Source organism: Podarcis erhardii (assembly GCF_964252035.2).
Source record: "Podarcis erhardii genome assembly, chromosome: 2".
Lineage (NCBI taxonomy): Eukaryota > Metazoa > Chordata > Lepidosauria > Squamata > Lacertidae > Podarcis > Podarcis erhardii.
In genome coordinates this window covers 67,789,848-67,796,504 of record NC_138498.1, presented here as the reverse complement: position 1 = coordinate 67,796,504, position 6,657 = coordinate 67,789,848, and the positions used below count along the sequence as shown (strand labels likewise).

Sequence of the window (6,657 nt, the reverse complement as noted above, 5' to 3'; positions counted from 1 at the left end):
AGGCTTTTCTCAGGCAAACCCTTGATTAGGGTGGGAGAAGAGCAGCTGGGAAAGTAAATCTGTTCTCAGCTCTTTTGCATAATTTCTTTTCTTTTCTTCTTTACTGCTTCCCTTGGCACCACGAGATTGGCTTTTGGAGCCTGGGAAGGAATATGAACAGCAGATGCTGTGCGTGTCTCTCTGTCACAGGGTAGAGCAAAGTAGAAATCGTGGGGCAGAATTCATCTGTGAAATATACACAACAGGTTAACCAGTTCTGGAGAGCCAAGGTCACAGATCTTCCTGTGAAAGGTTCTCTCTCTCTTTTACTATTATTGAGTGGAAATGATTCTGTAAAGCCACACCAGCAGTCCTGCATTTCCTTTCAGATGCACGTGCCCTATTCATGGAGTGGCTCCTTTGTTTTTCTTTGCCAGTATTTTCTTGCTTTGATACAGAATGACAGAAAAACAATACTTTTTTGAAAAAAAGAAAAGAGAGGGAGAGAAGTAAACTTTGGGTTGAAACTAGCACCTCATCAGGCAATTGGCTGACATTAGCCCTCCTGAAATCAATGAATACTGTTGTTGTTGTAGTAGTAGTACTTAAAGGACCATTTGCTAGGAAATAAAGGGTCATTCTGAAGTACTGCAAAGTTGCTTCCTAAAGTGCACCCAGCACTTTAGAAGCCAAGCTTCAGGATTGGTTTTCAGAGCCAGGGCTTATGCCTGGAATGCATTAGTGACTACAACTGATGAGCAATTGCAACTAATCTATGTCCCTCTAGCATGGTGCTCCCAGATCATCCCAGATCATTGTCCATGGTGGCTGGGGCTGATGGGAGTTGGAGTCCAGCAGCAGCAGGGGGCATGGGGTGGGAGACACAGGTTCCCAACCCTGTGTTTAAAGAGACCAAAGGCATCCAGGACAAAAAGTGAGAGTTCCCAATTTTTTGAAATCCCATGATATTTCATATTGGAAAGTAGTGTAAGATTGTAAATAAATTAATCAATGGTCCATCTATCTGGTAGGCAGCTGCATACACATTCCCAGCCTGAAAAGCTCAGGGCCAGTGAACTTGCTGGTGAAAGCAAAGGTATGGCAAAGATTTGACACCCAGTTCTAGGCAGATCTGGAGAGGGTGCGGACAGAGGCGGAGCAAGGTGGGTGCGGTGGGTGCGGTCCACCCCAGGTATCACCTCTGAGGGGGAGGTGACAAAATGTTATGCGGCACTGTGAGAGACGTCTGTGAGAGACCCTGTGGCTTTGGCGTGCACAGCCTTCTCTGGCTGCACAATTATTATTTTTTGAAATAAAGTCAAACCAAATTTCAATGGAGGGGGTGGCAAGAAATTTTCCATTCTGGGTACCACCTGACCTTGCTACGCCACTGGGTGCAGAGTGTGCATGAGGGGAGAAGTGGGGCGGAGACCTGTTGCACAAGAGGGAATCCTTGCACTGATAGGATGCTTACTTAGTGTTGCATTGGCTATAAGCCGGAAGTTCTATTCACGTGATGTAACTGGGAATCAATGTGGGGATAGAGAAGGGTGAGATCGCACACTGGCCTTTCTCTCTGTGTGTTCAATGGAAGCTCTCAGCAGCTGCTTTTGCAGCACCTGCTCGTGCATGCATTTCCACATGCAGCTAAGCCTAGATAGGCTGAACGTTGTGTAGGGTCACAACGAGGGTATGAAAGTACTGCATTTTCAGAAGGCAAAAGTGCAGCCTCATCTATCCTCTGTCAAGAAGCCTGACATTGAGGGCATTAAGTTTCCAGGATGGAGATGAGACCTAGAAATAATGGCAGTTTCCCCGAATTGGAGTGCTTCCTGGTACTTTCCCTTCCCTCCACATGCGCCACGTTTTGAAGAGGATAATAGTGGTCCTCTGAATCTATAAAGCCACTCTTGTAATGGAGTACTCGGCAGTGCTTGAGAGAAGGTTACGTATGTGTCAAAGCAGGGCAGGAGAGAAGGGAACTGTTGCAAGCACATAATAGTGCTTTCTGAACTTAGGCCTAGTCAGCTGAAAATAGCCTTCAAATTCTAAACTTCTCTCAGTAGCTAACTAGCTAGCTTGCTAGATATGGATATGTTGATTTTACATTTGACACACACAAACACATTGTCCCCGAATTCCCCCCCCCAATAAAATTCAATTTTTCTTAAGCACAAGGGTTAGCCAAACTGCAGGAGACTAATAATACTGATTTCCTTTAAGCAACCACAAAACTCAGGCACAATAAAGGAAACTACATATATTCACTGCCCCGAGGCCTCATTTCTGACCTCAGAGGGCCACTGCTTATGTGAAAGATAATTAATCATCCATGCTGGCTCAGGCCTAGTCTTTTCCCCTGAGTAGCCGCCACCACTGGTGCCAAATTGGGCCTAGCAGTGTAGATGATAAACAGGGTCTGACATTCAGTCCCATGGACCAGCTGCCTGCAGTGGATCACTAGCCGCACTCTGCAAGCTAATTACCTCAAGCTCACCGCTTCTAAGCAGGCAGCCACTCCGCCGGTGACAATTTTTCATGCGCAAGCAGAAGAAACTGACAGTTTCGCTTTAAAACAAACGTTTCTAGATTGGAATATTGATTGCAAGCACAGGAAAATGCAGGCCCTTGACATGAAATTATCACATGCCTTTTATTCAAATTAAAATAAAAACTTCCAGATCATGAGGGGGGAAATGGCCACAACAGAAGAAATAAACCCAAAAGAAATAAATTCTTTATTATTATTAAAGAGTTAAAAAAATTACCCCAACAATGTGTGTGTTTGTGTGTGTGAGAGGGGGGGGGGCAGTGAAGTGCCACTCACAAGGCAGGCAGCACTCAGACTAACTCTCTTACACATTAAAATATTGTGAATTGCTCTGTTTTTAAAAAAATCTACTGGTGGTTTTTATTAAATGGTGCTATTGGTGCTGATGTTTTAATTTTATAAAATTGCACTGCAACTGATTACCATACTTTTCCAGGTATAAAACGAGGTTTTTTTTATTTAAAAATTACCGTATGTTAAAAATTGGCAGGTGAGTGATTTGTGGCAATCCCTCCCCCCATAAAAAGCTCAACAACTCTGGGCAATCTTCCCCCATTTTCTTAATCTGGAGTCCCCCAAAATAGGGGGTGTCTTATACATGGGGGAGTGTTATACATGGAAAAATACGGTAATTAAAAGCATGCTATGGGTCCATGTGGGCTGGTGCTATCTCCACACCTATACACAATATGGCCACACTCCTGCCAGTCATGCATTCAGCATCAGGGGATGGCTGTCCCCAATTGCCTTTCCCCATCCTCCTCCAACTTCAATGACATTCATAATAAAGTTGGTTCCAGAAGAACTCATGAACCCTTTGGGGTTGAGACATAAAAGACTGGAGGGTAGTGGGTGTTTGCTAGGTACTAATGCCAACTCTGAGGCTACTTTTGGATGTGAAGTTACTGGATATTTTTTACTTGACTTTATGGTTGGCTTTATGCTTACTAGTTGAATTAGCATGCTGGCTGAACGGTTAATTGTTTAATTTTATTTTGTAGGGATATACTTTTTGTTAGGAATCATTAATATGCTACCGTATTTTGACTGTTCGTTTTTAACATGAACTGGTCTTGCTCTGCTGGCTCTTTATTGCACCGTGTGCTTGGCCACCCAGCCATTAGTTGAAATAAAGAAAAATCCTTCCCATTGCTGCCTTGTAACCCATGGACCAGAGCACACCAGGCACTCCTGTCTTCCACTGCCTCCCGCACTTTGGTCAAACTCATGTTAGTGGAAGCAATAGCAGGAATTAATTTATGTTTTGAATTTTTAAAAGTCTAAATGAAGAGTGCAACTCTGGAAGTAATCCAAACCCCACCTCAAAGTTGATGGCTGAAGGTTTATGTGTGTTAGGACGAACTGTGGATCCCTCTCCACGGTTCTCTGTGATGGAGGCACAACCTCTGCCTGAGGAGGTAGGAAGCTAGCACCAGCAGTCATCTTGTCTGGTAATAGCTGGTACCAAGATAGAGTGCTTTGAGGCAGGGTGAAGCTGTGCTAGCCAAGGTCCCACTGGATCCTATCCTGACCCATTTTCAGCTGAAAGTACAAACTCTGTGGTCAGTTTTATTTGGTTTTCTTGTAATGTTTTACAGAGAGCAGAGATGGCCTTGCCCTCCCATTCACCCTGTTTCTCTACAGCACTTTTTCAATGCAGCCTTCCAAACTCATCTATGGACAGATGGAGCTAACATCATGGTACTTTCCACATATACATGAAGAGAAAATTGGGGGGGGGGGTCACCCAATTCAGAGATATGCTATGAATTTCATTGTGGCCTATTTGCAGTAAAACCCTGCTGGATTCTACAGAAAAATTTAAGTGAATTACTATAGATCCCCATTTAATTTCTTCCCTTTATCCCCATCCCACAAAATACTTTTATTGATTTAAGAGTTTTTGTTTTTTTAAAAAGTCAAACTGAAACTTGAAGATCACGCTTGATTGCATGGGACAAACCATTTTAAGTGGTGAGAGTGAGGGATGGAAAAAATGAAAATGGTGTAATTTAATCACATCCCACAACAATGGGGCAAGAAATCTTCCAGGAGCATTGCTGACAGTGATCATCTTGGCATGCCAACCCCCTTGGCTGAGAGGATCCAAGATTTTCCCACTCCCACCCTTTCTCAAACATAGGCCTTGCTTATTCCATATTTCCAAGTACAAAACAGAATGTTGGCTGGTTTGCATTATGCTGCTACATACCAATTAGTTTTTGAGAAACTGGCAGATTAAATATTGGATACATATGAATTTCATATAGTTCTAGAATAATAACTCAGAGATGTTGGTGTTTTTTTGAAGAAAGCAGGCATCACTATTCATTTTCCATAGATCACTTAGGAGTAGACTAACTTGACCAAAGCATAATGACCAGAAGGGTCTTTAAAATATATGACCAAGTAATGATGATTGTCCTTCCCCATTTGTCTGCAAAGAAAACAAGACCTATCAAATAATACAGTATTCTAAACAAATTATAGATGCTTAGATTTAAGTGAAGAATTAATACCCTTGCATTCCCAAGGTTTAATGGAAAAATCTTAACCTTCTTGTGATCTATAACCTCATGTGATGTTATTTATTTTGTTTCCTGTGAAAGCAGAGTTTAACAGATTATTAACAATGCAGACACTGTGATCAAATATGGAGTACATATTGGATTAGGATCTGGACTGATAACCAAGCTTAGTCAGGGGCTTGGGCAAATGAGTATGGGTCAGGTTACATACCTGCTACCTAGAAAGACTGGTCATGTGATGGAACAGCAAAAAACATACATGCCTCCAAAAGCATGAGCTTTTATATTGCATATGCGCAATGTCCCAGACTTCTATAATCTTTCTTCTGCGTCGTAGAAAATTATTATTCCTTTTGAAAGAAAGCACATAATATAAATTTAATAAACTGCAAGGCAAAAGGCAGAAAATGGGCAACACAGAGATCTACTGTACTTTTTCATGTATAGGGTTTCTGAACGATACATGTTTCAATTGACCCCATCTTGGTGCCCCACTTCTGCATTTGGGAGAAGTTTCTTTCATACACCCCAGTTGCATACATAAATGAAATAGCTGCTGAAAAACATGTTTGTATATGTTAAGATTCTAATAATTAATAGCGAAAGTCCTGTCCATTGTAATGTTGGTTTTTATTTTTAACAGAAAGTAATTTGACTCTCTGTTTGTTTACTGACAATCAAGTCTCACTGCGTTCAGTGGGACTTTCTTACTATGTATGCATAAGACTGGAACCCTAAGACAATGGACTTCCACCAAACCTATTCTTCTAAGTCCCAAGCCCTAGTCTTTAGTTCCCAAACTCTTATTTCAGCCAGTAAACACATCACAAATTGACCAGGTAATGTCCTCCCCATAATGAAAAGTCTGTAAGTTCTGCCTATTAAACGCTTATTGAAGGCACACAAACCATACAGGGGACAGGCGGGAGATGGATTTCCAGAATACAAGTTTCATTCATTATATCAGTTTCATTCAGCTTCTGAAGAAGTGACTTCCAGTATGTAAATGGTTAATTCAGTCTCCAGTGTAGCTTAGCAGGGAGCCATCCTCAGCAGGGATGGATGCAGGGACTCCTGAAATGACAAAGGCCACTGCTCAACATTTCTAACTTTAAAGCTTGAGTCCGTCTTAGATTGACAGCCCTGACAAAGTCCTTTATGCTACAAGCCTGACATGAACTACCAGCTACCCAAGAGTTCCAAACCAAACTCTTGCTGACACAATGCCCCAAGAGCAATATATGGAGGAAGACCTGGGATTTCTTTATACTCATTAATGCATTTCAGCATTAACCATTTTATGTGGAAGGCAATAGCCTATTAGGTTTATGAGAGTCGGTATTAAATAGGTAACCCAGGAGCTACTAAAAATTTAACAGGATAAAATTAACAGCACATGAAACAAGAAATCCACAGCACACTTATGTATGTTGCCCTTTCTTGCATGCAGTTTTGTTAATTGTCCATCAGTGGTATGAAACTAACAAACCAGGTTTTCCTAAAGTTACAAAAGCCTTACTTGCATAAGGCAATCTGATACCCATCTCAGTGGCAGAACATGGTGGAGAAAGACACAGGTGTCATCAATTCTCTGAAGTA

The 6,657-nt window shown here is 41.8% G+C and overlaps 1 long non-coding RNA gene across 1 annotated transcript in view; it reads right to left on the bottom strand.

The window, feature by feature from the left end:
* Positions 1-5,716: 5,716 nt before the first annotated feature.
* The window catches only part of LOC309336137, a 72,581-nt gene continuing 71,640 nt past the window's right edge, over positions 5,717-6,657 (bottom strand). The window contains exon 3 of the long non-coding RNA XR_014153908.1: positions 5,717-6,132. This is a non-coding gene — a long non-coding RNA (uncharacterized lncRNA). The remainder of the gene's footprint in view (positions 6,133-6,657) is intronic.